Genomic DNA, 25,576 nt, shown 5'->3' on the forward strand with positions numbered 1-25,576 from the left:
AATTTTAATTTCCCTCTTAGATCTTGATTTCTCATTTTCAGATATAATAATATAAATTAAAAATATTTATTTTGTAGATCAAACGTCCTTTGTTATTATAATGGATCCCTTTACGGTCACAACAGAAGCTGAGCTCGTCCCTGCCACCGTTACGGTCACAACAGAAGCTGCGGTCGTCCCAGCTATCGTTACAGTCACAACAGAAGCTGAGATTGTCCCTGCTACCGTCACGGTCACAACAAAAGCTAAGGTTGTCTCTGCTAAGCGATCAAAGACTACAAGGTTTGTTGATATACATATGTGGATTATGGTATTTTAAATAGCCCCGCTTTTGAAACTAAACTTTAGATCCTCAATTTCATGTCTCTATATTGTTCAAAATTTTGTATATTATCGGTCTCTAATTTTTTTTTTACTCCAAGAATGATTTTCAAAATGTTTTTTTTTTGGTAGACTAGTCTAATATGTTGCTCTTCCTTCCTTTTAACATTGTTTCTTATTCAATATCCTTTTTCTCCTTTTTTTTAATCTTGAACAAAAAATGTTTTTCTTCTTTTAAAAGTCTTATTTTTATTTTATTTAATAAAAAATTTCCATAATTCATTTGATTTCTATTTTTAAAATTTTACAGTTATTAGATTCGATGTATTTAAATAAACAAATCTTTTATAGATAACACCATCTTAAATGTCTTATATTTTTATTTTGGGTATAGTGGTATAGACCAAAAAAATAAAAAATCTACCTCTTATAACACTATTATAATTTATACTATATTTCAATAGTTCATCATCAGATTTCATATATCATTAGTTTTTGTATATTTTTTTCTTTCTTTGAAATTTTGTTCAAAAGCTAATAAATCTAGGGTTCCCTTTTCTAAATCTTGCCTTAGGTGTCCACCCACGGCCATGGATTTGTTCCAATTTAATAATAGCTAATAAAGCTGTTATTTTATTTAGCATCTTATGAACTGTCTTTATATATTAACAAGGTAAAAATGTTTTTGCAGCCACTTACCTCTTCCTAGACGCCAATTCTATCACTCTCAAAGCGGTCAGGTGATTCAAGTTCCTTTACCAACTTCTTTTGAATATTCTTTGACTTGCAAGTTATGATATTTCTCATGAAATTTTGTATATACTTAATTGGTCCCATTCAAATTTGAATATTGGTTAGTTGTGTCCATGTTGTCTCCGTTTTATTGTCACTAACCAAAAAACCTGCATGTTTTTTTTGTTACAAAGCCAATGACACTTGAGGAAGTACTCTCTGACCGAGATAGCGAAAATGAAGCCGAGAATGTGGCTGAGGTTGAGGCTCCAGATCTGGTATATTCCATGGTTTCTAAAACAACCAACAACAAAATGATATATGAAGTCACTTGCTAATGAGTAATGACCTTTGAAATTTTGTAAAAACTGCAGATGATTGATGATTCCATGAAAGAGAATGAAATTATGGAAATTTTCATTCAACTGTGGAACTCTTTTGTAAAAAAAAATAGGTAACATTAATTTTTACGTTGAACTTATAACGTCCATTGTTATTTCTTGATTAATGGTTTTGGGTAAAAAAAATTGTCTAATAAAAGTATAAATTATGTTGCAGAGTTCTGGCAGATGCTCATATTCCTTGGGCATGTGAAAAATTTTCAAAATTATACAGGAAAGAGTTGCACGATAATTTAAAACTCGACATGTAAGTATTATCACTCCTAAATTCTATAAATACACCAACATATATATACATATACTATATTAATTTGGGTTTGTACATTTATTGGATTTTTTTATTTAATAATACCAGGTGCTGGCGATTATTCATGATGAAGCAATGGGATTATGGAATTCTTGACGCAACCACCATAACCAAATGCAATACCATCATCCAGAAATACCCTGCCACCTCAGATATGGATGTTGAGGAAAATGATCATAAAAGCAATAAGAAGTAATTGAAAGATCTCCGATGATTTAAGCGTTGTTGTTTATTATATTGCAACTTTATACATTTGTTATTATTTAGGAGCAAAAAAAAATACTATTTTTTTTTAATTATTCTGTTTTGTTTTCTGTTTTTTTTTTCCTAGTGAGGACAACAGAAAATCTACTACACATGCATCAGGCAGTGAGTCTAGTATGTGTAGAAATGAGGAGAAACATGAAATGGATGTGGGTGTAAAAGCTCACAACACTGAATCTTCGCAAGTTGTGGACATGGACACACTTTTTCAAAGGAACATAGGAAAAAGGCTGGTCAAACAAACTCCAAAAATGAAAGAAATGACAGATACAAAATGGGATACTTTCCTTACTCGTGGAAGTAGTAGCCGAAGAGGTCGTGGTGGTGGAGGTCGAGGTGGCCGTGGTTGCGGAGGCTCGGGTGGTCGTGGAAACCTCATCTAGTGATCTCTAGTGGGCTAGTTCTTTCGTTCTATCTTTTCTTGTTTTTTTTTTAACTTTTAAGTTTATGTTGTTTCTTCAAATCTAAGATTAAATGTATGCTTAATCACTTGTTCTCTCTAAAATGCTCTTTCAAAATGTTTTACCCAAAAGTCATACATGTAACAACTACTCAACATTTTAATTTTAATTATCTTTTAATTATGAATTTTTGTCTTTCTTGTAATTTACTAAGCTTCTTTTCCACTTTTCCTATTTTCAGTGAGTCCACTTTCTTTGTATTATTTTATATAGACTTAATATGTTAAAAAAAATCTTGTGTTAACATAAAGTTTTGGAACCTTATCAATGGATCTCATTATAATGTCTTGACACCAACAACAATAATCAATAGTGTGGATTTGCAAAGTGATAAAACGGCAGGAGATATCTTCCAGTTACTTGTCTCTAATGTTATTTTCATCGACATCAAGATACATATAGTTTATGTTTTTGTTTTTGTCAATGTTCTTAAACATTCAAATGTACGTTCCGACATTGACAACAACAAAGACATTGATGATATAGATGTTTGACAACATAGAAACAAGTGTGTATGTTTTTTTAGGAGAAAAAAATAAGTACTTAACTGTTTTTTTAATAAAATGTGGGAGGGGAGGGGAATCTCCTAATAGAGAGAATAAATAAAATGGAAAAAATTCCCTAAAAAGAGTAATATAAAAATAAAATAAAAAAAATCTCATAATAATAGGAAGATATAAAATGGAAACCAGCCCACTAGAAATCACTAGATGATTTATCTTGTAGATCCAACGCCCTTTGTCATTATGACATCCAAGTTAATGTGTTCCTCCAATCCTCGGCTGTTATTTATCAAGGTTGTCTTTCTCGGTATATTTCTATGCGTACCAAAAATCTGATAAAGAGAGAAATTCACCTACTTTTCAGACGAAAGCTCACTGCCTTCGATAAAAAGACTCTTCTGACGAATCACTCTCAGGAAACATATCTCACAGTACACTATGGTTCTCAAATTTTCATGAGCTTTAACATTGTCTTGCGGTTTACTACCTATCTTAATCCTTATCATCTCCACTTCTCAAGTACTTATCTTTCGAAGTGTATATAAAAAGTATATGTAACTCTATTTGGTGATATTTATAAAATGCTATCGATTTTGAAAAAAAAAACAAGTGAAAGTGAAGATAAAGCATTGTTAGCTAATACATTAGTCATACGAAGGAAAAAGCTACCAGATCTGAAATTAGGGATCAATTATCATGGAGCAAACCAACTAATTTGTTAATTATATTCTCGAAGTATATGAAGTTAATAATAATTTTAGAATCCAATTTAATGTGAATTGATGAGTAGTCGTTACTCGTTAGACATGGATGCCTTGATGTCGTCTAGGATGGCTAGAGATTCTTTTTAGATTAGAGGCCACAAAGCGTTCAGATGTAGATCTCTTGAAACTGAGAGACAAGTTTGCAGTTCCACCTATCCACCCATTACCACAGGTTCTTTCCATGCCGCATTTGTTTCAATGTAGATTGCATTTGCATTTGGAGGGAGAGATGAAGAAACATGTGGGTTAACGAAATCTTTGAGACTACAACAACCTACTTAAGAATACAATTATAGTTCATAGTTGATTAGACGTATCTTGGTTTTTGTATTTGTTAATAACATCTCAATCGATGAAATAAAAAATGTCGATCTAGATTCTTTGTTTCCATAAACTTTCACGAATTCATTACTTTCCGAACTTGTTTTAAATTACATAGATATTCTATAAAAATGATTGCTTTATCATTTTATCGTGTTTTGTCACGATTGACAACAACTATAATTTAAAACAACAACTATAATTCTTGGTGTGTGTTTGAATGATTACGAATTTTGGGAAGAAAACAAAAAACAAAATGTAGGTATATATATCTCTTCCGTACAAAATATCTTTTAATTATTTTAATGTTAACTGGTTATTGTTCTAAAAAACAATTAAATAGATTTTATAACATTAAATTTTAAAAGAAAAAATTGGAACGTAAAGAAAGAATACGGCATAAGATATGTTAGTCTTTTCCGAACTTGTTTTAATTACACAGATATTTTATAAAAATCATTTTATCGCGTTTTGTCACAATTGACAGGTACGGAATTAAATAATATTGAGGGTTTATTATTTTTTCAGTATTAATTCGTTAAAACACTCAAATGGTTTACCAATCAGAGAAAATCGTTTGATTTATCAAAATAGTAAGTGGGATCATCTGATTTTTAGTATTTTCTTGTGGAAATGCCAGGCCTTCAAAGTTCAATTACTCGTCTGCTCGCCACTAAAGTAAGAAGTCAAAGTTTTTTTCTACGAGACATCATCAGATGTATCATATGTGTTCATATTCGGTTCCCAATTCATATAGCCAACCTACCAGAACAATGCAACACAAAAGCAAAACATGACGTATGCAAAGACGTGACATTCGCCACCTGGACAACTTTATTAATTTATTTGATCTTCTTCCACTGTCTTCTTCAACGTGTACGCGCGTGTGTGTATATATAATTCAATCCAGACAAGAGTAAGAAAAATAATCCAATCCAGACAAGAAACCCTCTTTGTTTTTGTCTGATCACATCAAACATGTCAGTTCCGTTATTGTTCTGATTTCTTTTTGTTTTCTGTTTCATCCTGTAAAACCCAGAAGTTTCTACAAGCAAACATGAACAGAGAAGTTTCTGAGAGAATTCATATTCTGTTCTTCCCTTTATGGCTCATGGCCACATGATTCCAGTTTTAGATATGGCCAAGCTTTTCGCGAGCAGAGGAGCCAAATCAACCCTTCTCACAACTCCAATCAATGCTAAGATCTTGGAGAAACCCGTTGAAGCATTCAAAGTTCAAAACCCTGATTTCGAAATCGGAATCAAGATCTTCAACTTCCCTTGTGTAGAGCTTGGATTGCCTGAAGGATGCGAGAACGGTGAATTCATCAACTCATATCAAAAAGCTGACTCAGGTGACTTGTTCTTGAAGTTTCTTTTCTCTACCAAGTATATGAAAAATCAGTTGGAGAGTTTCATTGAAAAATCCAAACCAAGTGCTCTTGTGGCCGATATGTTCTTCCCCTGGGCGACAGAATCTGCTGAGAAGTTCGGTGTGCCAAGACTTGTGTTCCACGGCACATCTTTCTTTTCCCTTTGTTGTTCTGTTCGTATAACATGAGGATTCATAAGCCACACAAGAATGTTGCTACGAGTTCCACTCCTTTTGTGATCCCTGGTCTCCCCGGGGACATAGTTATCACGGCAGACCAAGCTAATGTTGCTGACGAAGAAACGCCAATGGGAAAGTATATGAAAGAGGTTAGGGAATCAGAGACCAATAGCTTTGGTGTCTTGGTGAATAGCTTCTACGAGCTGGAATCGTCTTATGCTGATTTTTACCGAAGTTTTGTGGCGAAAAGAGTTTGGAACATTGGTCCCCTTTCGCTATCAAACAGAGAGTTTACGGAGAAAGCCGGAAGAGGGAAAAAGGCCAACATTGATGAGCAAGAATGCCTCAAATGGCTCGATTCTAAGCCACCTGGTTCAGTAGTTTACTTGTCCTTTGGGAGCGGAACTAACCTCACCAACGAACAGCTGTTGGAGATTGCTTTCGGTCTTGAAGGCTCTGGACAAAATTTCATCTGGGTGGTTAGGAAAAATGAATACCAAGGTAATGTGTTCCTCCGATCCTCGGCTGTTATCTATCAAGTTTGTATTTCTCAGTATATTTGCCTCAATGTTCACATAGTTATTACTTGGTGGATGTATGGTTGGGACAATGGGACAGGTGAAAATGAGGAGTGGTTGCCTGAAGGGTTTGAGGAGAGGACAACAAAGAAAGGGCTGATAATACGGGGATGGGCGCCGCAAGTGCTAATACTTGACCATAAAGCAATTGGAGGGTTTGTGACGCACTGTGGATGGAACTCTGCTATGGAGGGCATTGCTGCAGGGCTACCTATGGTGACATGGCCAATGGCGGCGGAACAGTTCTACAACGAGAAGCTATTGACAAAAGTATTGAGAATAGGAGTGAACGTCGGAGCTACCACCCAGTTGGTGAAGAAAGGAAAGTTGATTAGTAAAGAACAAGTGGAGAAGGCAGTGAGGGAAGTGATAGCTGGTGAGAAGGCAGAGGAAAGGCGGCTATGGGCTAAAAAGCTGGGCGAAATGGCTAAAGCCGCTGTCGAAGAAGGAGGTTCTTCTTATAATGATGTAAACAAGTTTATGGATGAGTTGAATGGTAAAAAATAAAGTAAGACAGAACATGTTTAATTTTGTGAGATGGATCGTTTGCCACTATTTGGTAAGAGAAAGTCCGTATTATGTCAAATAGAATAAAACTGGAGGACAAGTAACTTTTAGTATATCTATGATTGATTCAAGTATTTCTTTACTTTTTAATTATTGTGATCATGATCATTATCACCCTAAATCATTTATTTGTTCTATTCGAATTGGAAGATTGACTGAAGGATTAATTGGCTTTTAATTTCCGATAAGGATTAAACCATTTCCGAGAAGCCAATTAAGCCAATTAAGCTACGTCGTCCCATTTCCGATCCCGAATTTCATGGGAATATCGTTTATGGTTCAAGCTTTCAATTAACAAGACACGATGGGATGTAAACATGTACTCTGGAAGACAAGAACTCTCATTTCTCATTTGGGACAAGTTCTTTACCAAGTATAATATTTTTTTTTATATATAATATAGAGAACTAAAATAAGTTTTGTGGACGATTATAACATACATTACATAAACTTCCAAATAAGCGCTATTTGACATATTATAATACTTTTTTTTAATTATTATTTTTATGTTCGGATTCTCTATTTTACATTTAAGATATAATTTTGAGAGTGTATGGTTTCATATTTAGATTTTAGGATTTATTTGAAATATAGTTCTATTTTTGGAAATTTAGAGATGATGTACTAAATTTTAAAACAAATTTTGGTGTTATTCAAGAATTGCATCTTGTAGACTTATAGTAATAATAAATGAATAAAATAGAATATTATACAAAAATCTATATTCTATTTTTTTAGGAAATTATAAATTATTTATTATAATAATTTGTGTCATTTAAATCTACCTTGTCTTATATGAATCGAGAGCTTTATATTTATTTTGATTTTATTATGAGTATAAGGTTTATATTTAATAGACTATATAGGTTAGTTTGTCATTGAATTTTAAGTTTACCAATATTAAGTAACACAAAAAACAGCTTTTTCTCTCTTCTCTCTCTCAAATCTTTCAGAGAGAGAAAGCTGCTGTATAATATTCCGGCGATTTTTATCGTCGTTTTTTGTTTTCCGGCTAAGTCCGGTTTCTCTTTCTCGCTTAGATGCGAGTTCTCCTTAGCCTTTATGGCTAAGTTTTGTGTTTTCTTTTCCTTTTGCAGAGGTTGATAGATCTCTTTTATGTTGAAGAGGTCAAAGCTGAGTGATGTTACAAAGGTTTTGGGTCATCAGATTGCTTGGTTCCAATCAAGAGAAAAGTAAATCCTCATACACACAAGTGGCCATGATTGGCATCGTATGATGGTTTCTTCTTAAGTTTGTGAATCATGATGGGAGGAATTCTGTGGAGGGTGAAGATCAGTTTAGGAGAGCAAAGTTTTGCGACTAATCTGACATCTAGCCATCTCATGTTTTCCGGTGTTTCACAGATCTGAAGATTCATGCGGCTTTGTTTCTAAACACTCAGAAGAAGATGCATAAGGAAAGTGATGATATTCGGGGTAAAAGCTGAAGATCGATGGATCCTTGTGCTGGAAAAAGATGAACTTGATAGCTGGAAATTTTTGGATCTAATCGGAGACTCAGCTCCGGTGGAAGGCGATGTCAGCTCGGTCGTTTTCCACCCCAACATCGTGTTTTAACACGTGTCCTAAGACGTGTCCCTCTCTAAACCTAATTGTGCCTTATTGTATTTTGTTTTAGAAAAATTAGGTTAATGATTTGGGCTTTAGTTTGTTGGGCTCCGATATCATCTTGTATTATCTTTCAGATGCCCATCTTGGGTTTAATTAATGAAAAGGTTGCCGACAAAAAAAAAAAAAAGTAACACAAAAAACAATTTTCATTTACTCCTTGGTTGGTATATTTTTTTTTTTAGAATTCTCTTTTTCTCTCCATCTCATCTCATTCCTGTCCCAAATTTTAAATGAAACTTTTGTAAATTATAACTATAATACACTTATATGGCTTTGTAATATTTTGTAAAGAGAACAAGAAAATAATAAAGAGAGAGAGAGGGAGGAGAAGCCACGAGAGTGAGAGAGATTAGGGAACCTTTTTGATCAAGGAAAACTTACACATATCACTCTTCTACAACTCCTTATTTATGATGAACTACAAAACACATGAGTCACACACCCATTAGTTTTGGTAATGACAAGTGGAAAGATGTAATGACGAATGTTACACTTTAAAGATCATGTAACACTACATGGACAAGTGTAATGCCATGTGTTTGTGATGGAATAATCACACTTTGTGTTTCACAATATTACCCCTTGACTACCCATCACCATTGACGAGTTACGTACTACCTCATTAAAAACCGTGTCATGGAAAAATCCATTGGGATAAAAACCATGACAAGAGAAAAAGAGTATAGTAATGTAATCTCTCCCTCAAAAAGATAGGTGTAATCTTTCTTCATAAATCTCGTAGAAGACGCATTCCGATACTGTGAATATGCTTTCTGAATGTGGTAGTCGGAAGCGCTTTTGTGAATAGATCTGATGCATTGTCACTTGAGCGGATGTACTGAACATCAACTTCCTTGTTCTTCTCAAGTTCTTGAGTGTAGGAGAAAAATCTTGGAGGAATGTGTTTTGTTCTGTCGGTCTTGATATAACTTTCTTTGTTTTGGGTGACACATGCAGAGTTATCGTAGTACAATCTTGTTGGTTCTATTCTCATGTCTATTCCACTTGCTTCGTGTATATGTTTAGTCATAGATCCAAGCCATACACATTCTTTGCATGATTCATGAAGGGCAATGACTTCCGCGTAATTTGAGGAAGTGGCGACCAATGTTTGTTTCTGCGAGCGCCACGAAATTCCAGTCCTCCAATTTTGAAAATGTATCCAGTTATGGATCGAGATTTATGTGGATCTGATAAATATCCTCTGCAAAACCAACTAGACCAAAAACAAAGTTTCTAGGATAATTTAATCCCAAATCAATCGTTCCTTGAAGGGAACAAAAAATATGTTTATCCCATTCCAATGCATGCGGATAGGAGATGAGTTATATCTTGCAAGTAGATTACTAGCGAATGCAATATCTGGTCTATTGCAATTTGCAAGGTACATAAGTCTACCGATAGCACTCATATAAGGTACTTCGGGACCAATAATTTTCTCATTATCCTCACAAGGTCTGAATGGATCATTTTCAACATTCAGAGATCTATTGACCATTGAAGTACTTAAATGAGTCACTTTGTCCATATTAAAGCTTTAAAATATTTTTCGTATAATATGATTGAGCACAAATATTCCATCTTGTAATTGTTATATTTGGAGCCCAAGACAAATTTAGTCTTTCCAAGATCTTACATTTCGAACTCTTCTTTCATATGAGTTCTTGCGTCATCAATCTCCTTTCGAGTTCGAGTTATATTTAGATCATCAACATACACATCAATGATCACAAATCCCGATGGAGATTTTTTATAAAGACGCATGGGCATATTTCATTATTAACATACCCTTTCTTCAATAGGTATTCGCTTAAGCGATTATACCACATGCGCCCAGATTGTTTTAATCCGTAAATTGATCGCTCTAATTAGATTGCACAAATTTCATTAGACTTTGAGTCTTTTGCCTCATGAATTTTAAATCCTTCTGGGAATTTCATGTATATATCATTATCTAACAATCCATACAAATATGTTGTCACTACATCCATAAGAATACATTTCTTAGAAACCGTAAGGCTCATTAAGTACCTAAATGTAATTGCATCCATGACGGAAGAATATGTTTTTTCATAATCAACTCCAGGCTTTTGAGAAAAACCTTGCACAACAAGTCGGGCTTTATATCGTGTGATTTCATATTGTTCACTTCTCTTTCACACAAATACCCACTTGCAAGTTGCAACCAATAGGTTTAGCATCTTTAGATGCAGTGACAATAGGTTCAAATACATTACTTTTATTGAGGGAGAGCAACTCAATTTGCATAGTTTTTTTCCATTTTTTCCCAATCAGGCCTATGTTGGCACTCTGATACGGACCTTGGATCTGGATCTGGATCATCTTTTTCATGATTGATCTCTTTAGATACAAAAAAAAAAAAGAGAATACACCATTATCATCATCGATTTCATCTCTAGCCCATAACATTCCATCTTGAGCATAGTTAATAGAAATCTCATATTTTTCCACATCATCCTGAAGACTTTTCCCTTTATTTAGTTTTTCTTGAACCTTTTTTTTTACCAATTTTCTTTTTCTTTCGAGGATTTTTATCATTAAAGCATGTTGGCCTCCCACGCTTTAGTTGAACCTTAGGTTCATTAGCTTTGCTTCCATTAAAGTCCTCTCTAGGAATTTCAACTCTTGATGGTACATTTGCATCGGAGATATATGACTTTGTCACCCTTTTTGTATCTATGAATACGGCTTTGATTGGAAGCACCCAAACGCATTGTTTGCAAACGAGCCGCTGTAATAACCACCAATCAACAAGTCTTTTGGAGAAGGCGGTTGGATATCAAGGTTGGAGAAAGCGATTGAAGATGGTGGTTAGAACCTATTTTTGGTGGTTGCAAACACTAATCCTAATCACTAACAAAAACCAGCGTTTGACATTTATAAAGAGGTTGCACAGTTCATTTTATTTTTTTAGCAAAATATTGCATAGTTTTTGTTCCTTTATTCACTATTCAAATCATAATCTTGATTTAATATGTGTTGTTATTCTTTTTAATGTTTTTAGGAAAAGGTTAGTAAGCCAAAAAAATTAGTAATTTAAGATTATGATTTGAATAGTAAGATTTTAAAATATACATTTGATAATTTCATTAATATCACATTTGATCATTTAGTTAATATCATTTAAATATATTGATATTTTATATTATGAATTAGATAATAATTTATCATTTCATTTATTTTTTATTTTTAATTAAATTAATTTAATTGTTTAAAAATTTATTATAACTTATACTATTCAACCGCTGTAATGTTACCAATCAAGCTAAATATTCAACCGCTTTCTTTTACTCTACCATCTTTTCCATCTGCTAACTTAAACCGCTTTCTTTTTAACAATCTCTTTTACAACCGCTATAAAAGTTTTAACCGCCTCTTTTAAATGTGGTTACCAATCAGAGCCTACATCTGGTAATTGATTTGCCAACTTTTGTTACAAAACTTTCTATATTATTAACATCCAATAGAGATTAGTCACTCATTATTTAACATTCTTATAATTTACAAAACTTTCTATATTATTAACATCCAATAGGGATTGGATTAGCCACTTCATTATTTAACATTTTTAAAATTTCCAGAATTTTGTATATTCAGATTTTTTAAACGACCAATCGGGATCAGACATCTCAATATGTAACATTTTTTAAATCTACACTAAATAAAAATAGAAGCTATAAGCTTATAAAGGCGTCCACATAGGATTTAGAACGACCAATCAGGATCAGACATTTCAATATTTAATATTTTCTGAAATTCTAGCTCACGTTGATTTGTAAGGGGATCGATATATATCAAAGATGGTGTATACCATGTGATATCTTTTGATACTTGTTTAATACCTCCCCCTAACGCTGGAAATTCTTCTTCATTAAAATGGCAATCGACAAAACGTGCCGTAAACATATCACCAGTTTGCGGTTCAAGATACTAAATTATACTCGAAGATGCATAACCGACGTATATACCCAATCTCCCTTGTGCCCCCATTTTTGTTCTTTGTGGTGGGGTTATAGGAACATAAACCGCACATCCAAAAATACGGATATGGGATATGTTTGGCTCTTGGCCAGACGTTAACTACAAAGGGGAATGTTTATTATATGCACTTGGTCAAATCTAGATCAATGTCGCAGCATGCAATATAGCATGACCCCATATAGAAATTAGGAGCTTTGTTCAAAGTATTAATGGTCTAGCAATGAGTTGCAACCGTTTAATCAAAGATTCAGTAATCAAAGATTCAGCCATGCCATTTTGTGTATGAACATGAGGAACCGGATGCTCAACATCGATTCCTATGGACATAAAATAGTCATTAAAAGCTTGTGAAGTGAATTCACCAGCGTTATTAAGTCTGACCTTCTTTATGGCATAATCAGATAATTGAGCTTTCAACCTGATTATTCGGGTAATAAATTTTGCGTAAGCCGTACTTTGTGTTGTCAATAGACATACATGTGACCATCAACTAGATGCGTCAATCATTACCATAAAGTAACAAAACGGCCCGCATGAAGGATGTATAGGTCCACATGTATCACCATGTATTCTCTCTAAGAACATTAGTGATTCATTCCCAACTTTGGCTGGCGATGGCCGAATTATGAGTTTTCTTTGAGAACATGCATTAAATGAAAACTCACCATATTGAAATACCTTTTGGGTTTTCAATGGATGATCACTTGAATTTTGAACAATTCTTCGCATCATGACAGAACCAGGATGTCCAAGTCTTTCATGCCATATCTTAAATGTACTAGTAAAATTAGAATTTACTATAACATATGATGCAAATTTATTTATTTTAGTGCAATATAATCCAGAGGATAACATTGGTAATTTTTCTAATATATGTTTCCTCTCAGATGTTATGCAAAGATATTCAGTGTCATTTTTATTCATAGTCTCTATATGATATCCACTTATTCGGATATCTCTCAAACTTATCAAGTTTCTTCGAGACTTAGGGGAATATAATGCATCAATTTCAAAATTTGTTTCCCTTGGCATTGAGAAAGTGGCTTTTCCATAGCCCATAATAATCTTTGCATTACCACATATAGTACTCACGCCTCCGGTGCAATCTTTTATTTTGAGAGAGAAGAAGTATTTTTTATTTTTAAGTATTGAGTGTGTTGAAGTATTGTCTGCTAGACACATATCTCCATCCTCAATCTCAAAATTTGACATTTTCAGAGATAAAGTATTTATAAAATATGCATTACTAAAACAACGTAAAACTTACAAAACATTTATTATATATTACAATAAAACCGTTATTGAAAAAGAGTTTTACAAAACATGAAGTACATATAAAAATATTACAACCATAGCATGGCATATTGATCTTATTCGCATGATTTCCCGTTTTTAAGATCAATAAGAAAATCTGCAATGTCGAGATCAGCTTCATCATTTAAGCCATGGAAGGAAGGTCCAGATTCATCAGAGATGAAGTTGGTCTCAGTAAGTCTTTCTTTTGCCTTCTGAGATGCTAGATACAGATCAGCTAAATGTTTTGGTATTCGACAGGTTTGATACCAATGTTCTTTCATGCCACATCTGTAACAAATACTTTCATCTTTGATAACAGGATTTTCATCCAGGGTATCAATTCCCTATGCAGTTGTAGTACAAAGGGTTATCAATCCAAATGATTGTTATGCTAGCAAATAAGATATGATCAGAACTATGCAAGTTAAGCCAAGCAATAATGGAGTTTGAGCTAACAATCCTAAAATAAGAAATTAAATAAACAAGAACCACACATCCTAAATACTCGATGCAAGCATCTGAGTACATGATCGGGTGGAGTGATCAGGTGAAGAAGAAGAGTATGAACAGCTCGAAGGTGTACACGAAGCTGGTGATCGAGTAACAGTTCGGGTATAGGGTCGAGTTATGAATAAAAATGTAAACAATCAAGATGCGAAAGCTCCTAAAGATGGGGTAATCGACTCCTAAGTGTTCCTGACCAGTATGGATGTCCTACATTAGGCCTGGGCATTCGGGTATCCGTTCGGGTTCGGGTTCAGATGTTCAGATTTTTGGATGTTCGGATGTACACATATAAAACCCGATCGGGTATTTTATAGAATCGGGTCGGGTTTGGGTCGGATGTGTTCGGATTTGGGTATTTTCGGATTTACCCGAAATCCGAACTTGGCGTCGGATATCCGAAATGGTTTGGGTATATTTACCCAAAGTTGGTAAAAATACCCGAAATTAATTGAAATTAATCGAAATTAAGTAAAAAACCCGAAATCAAAAGTCTTATATGAATTGAAATACTGAACTGAGAGTTAAAGTTTTAAAGAGATAAAAAAGTAAAACCTAAAGTAAGTTTAAAGTCTTAAAGAGATGAGTAAGTAGAGAAGTAAAAAAACAATCATATCATCACATCTTCTTCATCCAAACATCCCAAGTGCTGACTTACTTCTTCTTCATCCAAACATTCGAACCCCTCTTCTTCTTTAACCACTTAAAGAGTTAGAGTTTCAAACTCTGAAAAGAAAATGACAAACAAAAAAAGTATTATAGATTGTATCTTAGTAATCAAGATCAAACAGGTAGACAAAAAAAAAAAAAACAATACCTCTTTCAAGCTCATCTTCAAACTCAACTTCTGCAGGAATCTGTGCATTTGTAAGAACCTTTTCTTCAAAATGAATATCTTGTTTTAACCACTATTCAGTACACATCAAAACCTCCACCATGTAGTGTGTAAGACAGCTTCTATATTGTTCTATTATCCTTCCACTAGTGCTAAAAGCACTTTCAGAAGCAATAGAAGACACTTGCATAGCAAATAAATCTCTAGCCATCTTAGATAAAATGGGATATCTTGCACTGTTGACTTTCCACCAAGAGAGAATATCATACTCAATGCCCATAATCAAATCAGGATTCTCAACTTCTTCTCTCAAATAAGTTTCCAATTCATTAGTATCTCTAACTCCTATCTTTCTAAGCAATGTATCATACTTCTGCTGCATTGGGTTATAACCATCAAATTCATCTTCCATTGAGTCGTATAACCCATCTGTTTCCCTCACTTCAGTAGCATGAGATGATGATTGAGACTGACCAGATGCTTGAGATGTTGAATCAGCATATCTTTCACTATACTCCGCATACATCGCACGCATGACAATCAAAGTCGAATCAGTCAACCCCTTAGCAGTTGTACTATTTTCTCCATACCGCTCCGCAAAACACAAATTCGCAAACTCCATCTTCTTTCTCGGATCAAAAACACTAGCAATTACCAAAATATTGTTTATGTTCTTGATGCCATCCCAATATTTGTCAAATTTCTTGTACATCTTCTCGGCATTAACCTTCACGTCATCATCGCTATTAAGACAAAGTAACTGAAGCTTCATTGCAATGTTTACTATCTCACCATAGCACTTATGTGCATTCAAAGTAGTGGAGGCAGAAACTACCAATGTAGCCTGATAGAAAACATTAAGAAACTTCACAAATCTTTCTATTTTACGCCAATCATTCGTCAAAGGAGGTCCTATCCTTTTTTCTCCATTATCATACTCTAAGAAATAATCATTATAGAGCTTATCTTCGAACTCCATCCTATCAAACGCTTTTCTGAACTTAACTGCTCTTGTCAACATCAAATATGTCGAATTCCATCTAGTGGTTACATCTAGAGGCAAACTACCCGTGAATCTACCAGTTTCCACTCGCAGCTCAAATGCCTTTCTCCTATTTGGTCCTGATCTGACATAAGATATGGCATTACGGACTGAACTAACACTAGCATCCATTTCAGTCAGTCCATCCTTAACTATCAAGTTTATAATATGCCCATCACATCTCATATGCATGTAATCTCCATTCAACACTAGAGAATCTGTCCTAATTTGAGAGAAGGCACACTGAAACTCATCCAGAGCATTGCTATTAGCAGTTGCATTATCCACAGTCACAGTAAACACCTTCTATATCCCCCAGTCAGCAAGACATTGTAGAAGAGTGCTAGTAATTGTCTTACCTTTGTGATCCGACACATACTTGAATCCGATTATTAACTTCTTCAATCGCCAATGTTTATCAACGTAGTGTGCTGTAATCACCATATAACTTGAACCTGTTGATAGAAAAAAAAAAAAAGAGAGCTCATATTAGAGAAGAGAACATGATCGAGAATAAGAATGATCATAATATACTTGAAAAAAACATACTTGTTACCGAGGATACCCAAATATCAGTGGTGAGTGACTCTTTGCTTACTCTCAAGAAACCATTGTTTAAGTGTGGCCTTCCTCTCATGATACATTTTCACTATGTCTCTTGTTGTTGTCCTTCTTTAGTGAGGCTTATACAAGTTTACCTAAACAGATTATACAAGATAAATTTTGATTAGTAAAAACATATATAATAAAGAAGTTGCTAAGAGAATGTTAATCATGTTACGAGAAGACTAACCTTGTTGCAAAAGAATCTTAATGCCATGGATTCTACAAAAGACAATGGAAGCTCTGCTATCACCACCATTTGGTTAAGTGCTTCTCTGAAAACATGCTCAGGCACTCTTGCACTCTGTAGGTTTCCTTCTTGATTAATAACTTGCTGTCCTTGTGTAGCATCTTGACCTTCTTCCCACACCTTGAATGCCTTACATAGGGTGCAAATGGATGATTTAAATTAATAGGTTGAATAGGTTGAATGATTATTCATCCAATTTTTTACCATTTGAGATGCATAAGTTGGAAAACTTATTCAACCCATTCAACCAAAAAAGCTGGAGAAATGAACAAATTATAAAGGAAATTTGTTCAACTCTTTCATCTCCTATTTAGTGGATGAATGAGTTGAATGCTATTCAGCCAATTTTATTCAACTCATATTTTTTCAACTCGTTCATCCTTAATGCAACCATTTCCACCCATATATTGTTATGATTCCACAAGTTTTTTGTCCCTGACTTTGTAGCACATCCTAACTCCTTCCCACAATAGTTGCAAGTACATCTGTCTTGGCTTCCAGGTACTCTTGTGAAGTGGCACCATACACCGGATCTTGGCGTAAGTATCCTTGGAGTCTTATTTTGCTCAGCAGCAGTTCCTCCACCAGCTGATTGCCAAGAGTTTGTTTTCTTTTACCCCTTAAATTAGATTCTGGTGTCTGATATTCTTCTTCCTCTTCATGTTCATATCTCTCTTTGTCTCTGTTATCATGAGTTGGAGATGATGAATCCATCTGTAAATAGAAAAATACTATAAGTTGGAGATGATGAATCCTATAAACGGAATCAATGATAAGTCGAAAAGTTAACAGAGACAGAGAGAGATACGAACAGAGATATCAAAACCAACGAACATCATCAACGATCAACGGACATCATCAACAATCATCAACGAACAGAGATATCAGACAAGCAAGAACATCATCAACGAACATCATCAACAATCATCATCAAAACTCAGCAAAAACAAAGATATCGAAACCAACGAACAGAGATATCAGACAAGAACATCATCAAAACTCAGCAAAAACAGAGATATCGAAAATAAAACCAACATACAAACATACAAACACTCAAACATCTGCAATTGATTCCGTCTCAATCCTGCTCTGTCTGATACTCTTAAGTGTGTATCCGTTCAGGTCGAAGTTTCAAGAGGACAACTAAAAAGAGAAGAAGATGTACATGTGATGGCCTCCGCGAAGTCGCAGAGGGAGGAGCCGAGCAGGTCAAAGTTTCTAGATTTTCCAGCTTGAACAATTGGGGATTTTACACTTTTATCTCGATTTTGAAAACAAGAAGCCGAACAGGCTATCACAAGTTAGTTCAATAATAAAATTAGGGATTGTATATTGTATAGATAGATGTAAATTGTATAGATAGGTTAGATAGGTTCGGGTATCCGATCAGGTTCAGGTAATACCCGAACCCGATCGGATATCCAAACCTTGTGTATTACCCGAACCTGATCGGATATCCGAACCTTGTGAGAACTAAACCCGATCGAGTATTAGACACCATCCGTACCCAAACCGAACTGCCTACTTTGGGTCAGGTTCGGGTTCGGGTTTCGGATCCGGTTAATTTGCCCAGGCCTATCCTACATGCCTCAAGCAAATATTTCATAGACAATGAATCTCTAAAATCTTGTTAAAACACTCTCATGATAGAAACAATCAACCTTGATCACTTCCCTACCCAACTCTCGTTGGAGAAACATGACTAAGCAGGCAATACAAACCGATTCATTATTGTCAATAAAATCCTTACACATCTAATCTCTTAGGCTAAGTGAGTAAATCTCTAGCATTGATTGATTCAAGCATCTCAACAACATCTCTCGATGGCAAAACACCCTAGATCTTTTCTAAACCTCTCGGTCTGAAAATAGCATTAAGAACACCAATCTAGAAGAGAATTTATATAACATAAATAATCAAGCTAAGACATCCTAACTGATCAAGAACACATAATTGTCTATCCCATCCCTAGAAACTTTATTTCACTACTCAGATCTCATTGCAGAAAACATAAAAACACATATAAACGAAAATTGCATTGTATTGAAAACAAGATAGAAGTCAAAGAGTACAGAGTCGAAATCTAAAGGAATAGCAAAAAAGATGTAAAATAAATTCTAACAAAGTGAAAAAAAAGTTTGAATCGCTCAGTCTCTCGTTCAGAAGCTCTCACTCTCTGTTCTAAGTGTCTGCGGCGTGCTAGGGCGAGAGGAAGAAGACGGGGGTTTATATATGGAAACCCTTTTAACCTAGCTTCCCAGTCTTGCCCGAGGGTCTGCTCGATGAGGTGCACGAGGATGAGGTCGGGTTACTCCTCGGATAGGTCTTCGAGTTGTTCTTCCTGCTCTTGGATCCTCCTCGATCGGGTTTAGGTTCGGACTGTTCTTCCTGCTCAATAGCTCCATCGGGTATATGCTCGGATTTGACCTTGTTTCTCCCCATTTTAGGCTCTAAAGCACATGTTTTCATCCAAAATGTGCAAATGCAAGAATGCAACACCTTAAATAGCCTAAATGCAAATTCCTACAGTTAATGACCTAAAAATGCTAAGGTTAGGGTAAAAATAATGCAAAATATGGACAAAAAATGATGCTTAAAACATGTAAATTAGAGAGTTATCACACCCCCAAACTTAAATCTTGCTAGCCCTCTAGCAAGGAAGTGGGAGGATGAGTTTTAAAAATGGGGACTTATAACTTTTTTATGCTAGCGAAGGATTCAAGCTATAGTCCTTAAAGATAGTTTAATGGTGCTAAGATCAATCGACATACTTACAAATATTTTTCTATGCTTATTACCATACATCGATCTAGTTCAACCTCCAACTAAAAGTAAAGACTTGCAATTCCAAAGAACATCTCTTTCACATTCATTTAAGTGTTTGGCGAATTCTTGCAAATGGAAGGTGAATCAAGCTCAATCAGTTTCAAGGGTAAGGCTTTTTGGTAGATGGTTTCAAACAATATCTTTGGGTGGTTTTCTCCCAAAAGATGGAATGCTAGACAGTTGTGAAAACTATATAAGATTGAGAACAATTAGGGCATACAAAGCTTAACTCTTGATAATCTATCCTTTTCTCATTTACTTTTTTTTCTTTATCAAACCCCCTAGAATAAAACTACCCACAACCTTGATTTTAACTCTTTTTTTTTATAATCTCTAAGGTCTAAACTTTAAAAATCTAGCTCTTTTTTTTTTTTCTTTGCTAAACTCCTAATTATATTCCTATATTTTTTTTCTTTTTCTAGGAGACTATAGCAAGACCTTTTTCTCTTTTTTTTTTACTAAGAGACTTAGAGCTAATTGAATCAAACCTTAGGGACTTCCTTTTTTTTAATTTCTTTTTCATTTCTCAACCCAACCCCAAATAAACATGCTAACCACCTATCTTTCAAAACCGATTCTATTAGCTAGTCCAAATTATTCTAACTTAGCTAAATCAAGAGCCAGTTATTTGTCGTTCTTAATACTCTCAAGGTTTCAAAACCTATAGCACAATGAAAAGACATCACTCAACAATTCACAACAAGGTTTGAAAGAAAGGTTTGGGTTCAAGGGTAGGGAAAAACGAATTGGGTTAAACGAAAAAATTGGTAAAAATGGAGTGCTAACCCGAGTTTAGAGTTACCATGAGCAAGTATTCAAATTCCATAAGCAAGAAAATTTAAGTTCAGGCTAAGTCCAATAATATAGAGATGATGAAATATTCAAGCAAGTGGAGGAAGCTTTCAAAAGACACAAGGTTTTAAACAAAGATTTTTCATTTTTTTTCTAAAGATTGATCTAACAACAATGAACTGTGATTAAGGGCTATAACTTCAATCCTAAGGTTTGTCTTTAAACAAGGTGGTTTTAATCATTGTCCCCTAAGATGCATATGCAACAATCCTATATGAAGCAATCTAGACTCAATCATAAGATGTAAATGCAATTACATGAAAACTCTTTTTTTATTTTTTAAAAATTTTTCAAAAAATTTTGGGTTTTTTAATGCAAATAGATGCAGACTCAAATGAATAAAACTAATATGCAAAAATTTGAAATAAGAAGATAAGAAAATAAAACACAATGTTAAATACATTCTCAGACCCTCCCCCAAACTTAAATTACACAGTCCACTGTGAATAAAAGTTCAAAAAAGAAGTTTGAGAATCACACAAAACGAAACTAAATGAAATGCAATGGTATAGACAATGGTTTGGATGAAAGTGGTACCTCATGGGTTGGTGAAGAAGGAGATTGTGGTAGACTCCATGCTTGCCAACGTGTAGCCAGGATCGTCACCTGCTTCAGCAGGCACCGGGATTCGTTCATCAGAGAGCTCGATTATGTGCACGGACGACTTGCTCGGACCAGCATCCGAAGAGTTGATCAGGTAAGGCATCGCGTAGCTCATCGGGTAGGGCATCGTATAGTACGATGGGTACGGTGGGAGAGGTCCGGAATGGTCACCAGTATAGCTGCTCGCAGGGTGCATCGAGTACGACATCGGATATGGCATCTGATATGTCAGAGGGAAAAGATTCAAGTGTTCACCTGAATGTGTGCTCGATGGAGGCATCGGGTACGACATCATGTACCCCGTCGGGTTAGGCGTCGGATATGCATCAGAGTGGCTTCTCCGCGATCTGTCGGGTCTCGTGACATCCTATTCTACTTGAGGCTCGTAGGATGACGCTCTGTGAGGCTCTGGAGGTGCTACTCCTTGAATTCCTCCTAGTGGTCCGCTCCTCCCCATCCATGTGGGTGCATATGCCAAAGTGGGAGCTGAGGCACAGCTTGCCTTGTCTTGCAACTCCTTGATCTGTCCTCCCATCACCTTCACTGTGCCGGTAAGGTCCTTCACTTTCCTAGCCAGGAACTTGTTCATCCTCTTCAACCATCCGATTCTCAAACATACTCTTCAAAGTCATAGTCCTCTGAATTGTCTCCATGTCCTTGCCTAGTCGGCTCTCTCTCATCAGTTTCGGATTCCTCCTCAGGGTTGTACAACTCTTCCAATGGTGGCGTGAAGTCTATGTTCTCCCCTAGCCGGATTTTTGTGCACACGACGTTGGACAGGATCATTTGGGTGGCTTCGGCAGCTGGATGCACGAACTTGAAGAGCAACATATTATTTGGCCTCTCATAGGCCAAGAATCTCGCTAGTGTCAAGTACTCGATATCTAGCCACCTCGGCTCATGTACCTCTCCCTTCAAATGCACATCGCAGGCTACCAAAATTGGTGTGACCAATCCTCCTATGGAGATCTCTCTGGCTCCCTCTCTCCTCTCAGTTTTCATTGCCCAAGACTTCAGATACAAGAACTGATCAAGCAAGATAAAGACCAAACTTGTATCCGCAACATCCCCTACTAGCGGTTTATCATCCCTAGCATTATCTAATACTCCACACAAGGCATTGTCTAGCAGCTGGAGCTCATGATCATTCACATTCCCAGTCTCCTTCCTAGCGAATAAGGTGCAAGCTAGAGACTTGTGAAAGTACCTCAAAACGGGGCTCCTTATTAGAGCGGATTTGGAGCTTGTGGATTTGTAGAGAAGCTTATCTCCTATTGTCAGCTATAGGGATTTCATCTCCTCCTTGCTCACTTCCATGTTTTCTCCACTCCCAGCCTTGAAACCATACAACTTCCCCATCTCCTTGAAGGTAAGTCGGTACTCCTTATTGCGCTCGGAGAAAGTGATGAACCCGATCCCCCCATCGGGTAGTAGGGTCGAGTTGTATTCAAAATAGTGTAACTGCAGCGTGGAAAGGAAGTGAACCGTCACCTCCTCATAGGCTTTGAGTGTGGCTCGCATCATCTGGCCCAGGTGGCACATGTCGAAAAGAAATTCGACATCTCTAGCGATGCCCAACTGCTTCATTGTTTCACAGTGGGGGTAGCGGATTCCTACAAAGCTCATCTTGCGGAGGACCTTGAAGAGCTTAGCTGAAGTCTCCACTTCTTTTTGCTTCAGCCTCCGTGAAGCCAGCCGGGTGCGTTCTCTCTGCTCCTCCTCTCGGTCATGGCTCTCCTCCTCCGTGTCTCGATCTTCTTCTTCTGCCGCTCTCTCAGCTACCTTCTCAGCCTTTTCAGAGGCTGGTCTCTTCCCTCTTGCAACTGCGGCTCTACTCCTCAACCGTGAGGTTTGGATCTCCTCTGGTTCTCCTCTATCGGCATCAGAATCAACCTCTATTGGGTCGGTTACGGTTTGTTTGGACGTAGACAGGTCCCTACGTCGAGGAGATCTGCGGACAGCACTCGCCACCGGCCTCAGTGAGCAAACTCGGTGAGCGAACTCGGGGGTATGCACGATCGGTTGCTCGAGCACCTCCTCGGGTGACGGATCGGGTTGAGCATCGGGTTGGGGATGCAAAATGTCCAGCCAACGGTTGGAATGCGAAACGTCTCCTCTTCCTTGGGAATCGCGAGGTTTGACGGCTTCACCTCCGGTTCTAGCAGCGGCAGAGGTTGACCTGCTCCCCTTCTTTTGGTAGGTCTTCATCTTTGGTGCCATTGGTAAATCCTTGAAGGTAAAAATAGAGACTAAGCCGAGATTAATAGGGTTAGTCCACAAAGATTGAAAAACTCGATTTCTAGCGAGAGAGAAGAAGTTGGGAAGACAAAGAGTTTTAGGGTTTAGAGAAAACTTATGAAGTTGTGAGGTTGAGACTCCTTAAATAGAGAGGGTTGGCTTCTTCGGCTTCTCCGAGAGTGGGCTAGGGTTTTGCGGAATTCAGACTCCACTCGCCATCCGAGTGAGAACACGATCAGACGCGTCGGGTATGGATTCGGGTAGAGCCTCGGGTTCCCGAAAATTTCCTTTTTTTATTATTTATAAATATATGTAAATATGTTAAAACCTAAAATAAGACAAAATAAAAATAAAATTAAAAGAAAATAAAGGATACCTTTGGGACTTCCTTCCAAGTGAGCTTGTTTTAAGTCACTAAGCTTGACTCTTCATGCTCTTTAAGCATGGGTTTTAGGAGGGAGAGGTTTTGGAATCCTCTCCACTGTAGCAGACTGATTAAATGGATTTTCAGGTCTTGTCCAGGTTCCACAGCAAATGTTGTATTGACTTATTTGTGATGCTTAACTCTTCTCTGTTTTCTCTGGGTGGAAAAAGCTTGACCATCAATGGTTGGCTTCTTAATTCCCTTCTTGATGCCAAATTTCATTTTGAAGTGCTCCCCATGCTCAATTCTGATCTTCCCATGCTTCACATCAATCACTGCTCCTACTGTTGCCAAGAATGGTCTTCCTAGGATAAGTGGATCGTCTAGTTCCTTATCCATATCAAGGATCATGAAATAAGTAGGAACTTCCACTCTTCCAATCCTGAGAGGCAAGTTTTCCAAGATACCAATGGGGTGTCTGATTGTTCTATCAGCTAGAACCAAATACAGACTACTCGGTTTAAAACTGCTCAAACCCATCTTGTTGGCAACTTATAGTGGCATGATGCTGACTGAAGCTCCCAAATCGCACAAGCAGTTGTCGAAAATCCAAAGTCCTATTGAACATGGCAATGTAAAAGAGCCAAGATTCTCCAATTTCTCCTTGATTCGCAGTTCCGGATCTAAACACACTCCACTCCTCAGAATTTCATTCCCAATTTCTTTGACATCTTCCTTAATCTCAATCTCCAGTTGAGCTGTCTCCTTGATGATTTCCTCTCGAAGTTCGTGTGGTGGCAAGAGCTTAGGAGGTGGGGCTTTTCACTTGGACATATGCTCTGCAAGTGCCTCTAATTGGATGTCAAGAGCAGCTCTGAACCTTTCCTCTAATTCTCCTTCCTCTGCTACAGGCAGTTGAGGTTGATCTGTCATCTGAACGTCTACCCGATGTATCATCCGATCACCATCATCGGGTATGTCATCGGGTTCAGCCTCGGGTGGTTCTTCGGTTTGTGATTCTCGAACCAGTGCTCGATCATCAACTTGATCAGTCTCCTCGGGTGAAGGCTCGGGTTCATACTCGAATATGTAGTACTGGTACTCATTCATCCCATAATGATCCATATCCTCCCCATCTTGAACATCGCTATACTCAGTGAGGTAGTCCTCAAAGTCATCATCAAGAAAGATGGCTTGGGCTGTGGCATAGTCTTTTGGGTTCTGAACAGCTTTACCTGGAAGCTGGTTGATTTTTGGAGGAGGTTGGGTGTTGTGTTGGCCTTCTAGGTATCTCAGCTTAGTGTTGAGAGAATCATACTTGGCATTCAGGTCATTATACCTAGAATCGATCTTGTTGCTCATCTCCGCGAACCACTTTGCATTGTCCATAGCAGCCGATGCTTGACTCTATATCATCTGCTGAATCAGTCCGCGTAGATCAGCTTCTTGGGATAGGTTCTGCGGGCCTTGCTGTTGTTGGAATCCAGGTGGTGCAATTGGTTGATGGTAAGTACCAGAATACTGCTGCTTAGGATCATAGCCTTGATTATATTGAACAAATGGTTTTTGCTGGCCCTGGTTCCCTTGGACTGCGGATGGGTAAATTTGGTCTTGAGGATTTGTAATATTTGGGTTACGGTAGGACAGAGTTGGGTTCGGTTTGTAACTGTTGTACCCTTTGTTGTAACCTCCTTGGTTATTGATGTAGTTCACATCCTCTAGCTGAGCACTCTCCCCATCTTGTTGCTGAAACTGGTCTT

At 36.7% G+C, this 25,576-nt stretch overlaps 1 pseudogene; it reads left to right on the top strand.

Annotated features, from left to right (window-relative positions):
- LOC104747372 lies at positions 5,021-6,798 on the top strand (annotated as a pseudogene).

Source organism: Camelina sativa, chromosome 15 (assembly GCF_000633955.1).
Source record: "Camelina sativa cultivar DH55 chromosome 15, Cs, whole genome shotgun sequence".
NCBI lineage: Eukaryota > Viridiplantae > Streptophyta > Magnoliopsida > Brassicales > Brassicaceae > Camelina > Camelina sativa.